This window comes from Myotis davidii, unplaced genomic scaffold (assembly GCF_000327345.1).
Source record: "Myotis davidii unplaced genomic scaffold, ASM32734v1 scaffold815, whole genome shotgun sequence".
Taxonomy (NCBI): domain Eukaryota; kingdom Metazoa; phylum Chordata; class Mammalia; order Chiroptera; family Vespertilionidae; genus Myotis; species Myotis davidii.
Window position 1 is genome coordinate 545,155 of NW_006288179.1, and position 941 is coordinate 546,095.

General features: G+C 60.3%; 1 protein-coding gene across 1 annotated transcript in view; it reads right to left on the bottom strand.

The window, feature by feature from the left end:
- ST8SIA5 (ST8 alpha-N-acetyl-neuraminide alpha-2,8-sialyltransferase 5) overlaps positions 1-941 on the bottom strand; it is a 61,828-nt gene that overhangs the window by 51,140 nt on the left and 9,747 nt on the right. The window lies entirely within an intron of this gene.

Below are 941 nucleotides of genomic sequence, written 5' to 3' on the forward strand. Positions count from 1 at the left end.
CCGCAGCGAGGGAGCGCGAAGGTGGCCTTCGGTCCTGCGGATGGGAAGTGGGGGACAGAACGCCCGGACAGTCGGGCTGTTGGGCGGTGCAGAGGGGGAGGAGGGAGCCGGGTTTGAAGAGTAGAATTAAAAAGGGGGCAGGAAAGGAAAGGGAGGCCGAGCTGCGGCGCCGGGCTCGCTGGAGGGGAACATTTGCATGCGGCGCGCCGGGCACTGAGTCACCGCACGGCGCGCTCGGGGAGGTTTCTCCGGAGAATGCGGAGCAAGGTCAGCGGGGCAGCCCTTCAAGGACACGCGCGCGGCTCCTGCATGCTGATGGCCCCCGGCGCCCCACTCCTGCGAGGAGGCAATCCGGGGGCTCTCGCCTCCTCTCCCTCCCAACTGCAGCTCCTGGCTGTTCATCAAAGACCTTGTTGTCACCGAGACACTGGGACCTTGTCTCGTCGCTGGAACCACTCGTAAATCTTAGGTCAGGCAGCTGGCCGCCTTCGAGTACCACAGTCCCCAAAGCCTTAGTCAGTCACTAAGTAGGGAGGTTTCTACTTCAAGCGTGCACACCAGGGAAAATAAACACAAATGCAATGTCAAGACGTGCCTCTTCAGAAATCCTAACCCCTGAATGCGCTCCCCTTTCCTCCTCCCCATCCCACCCCACACAAGCGACAGCCCTGTCATCCCGACACCCAGCCTCCCTGCACCTGGGGGTCAGGTGCCCGCGGGGCCCGCGGGGCGTCGCCATTGAGCCCTGGCTGGAAGATTCTAAGGGCGCCCCTTCCGAGGGTCTCCAGCCTCGGGGAGGGGGAGGGTGTTCTAGAGTCAGGTCAGGGATTCAACTCTGATAGCATCAAGAAAGAGAACTTTGGTGGAGAAGTGCCCAGACTCCAATGCTCTGGCGCTGGTATTTAATAGTTTCCTCTTTTTAAAAAAACATAGGTATTTTT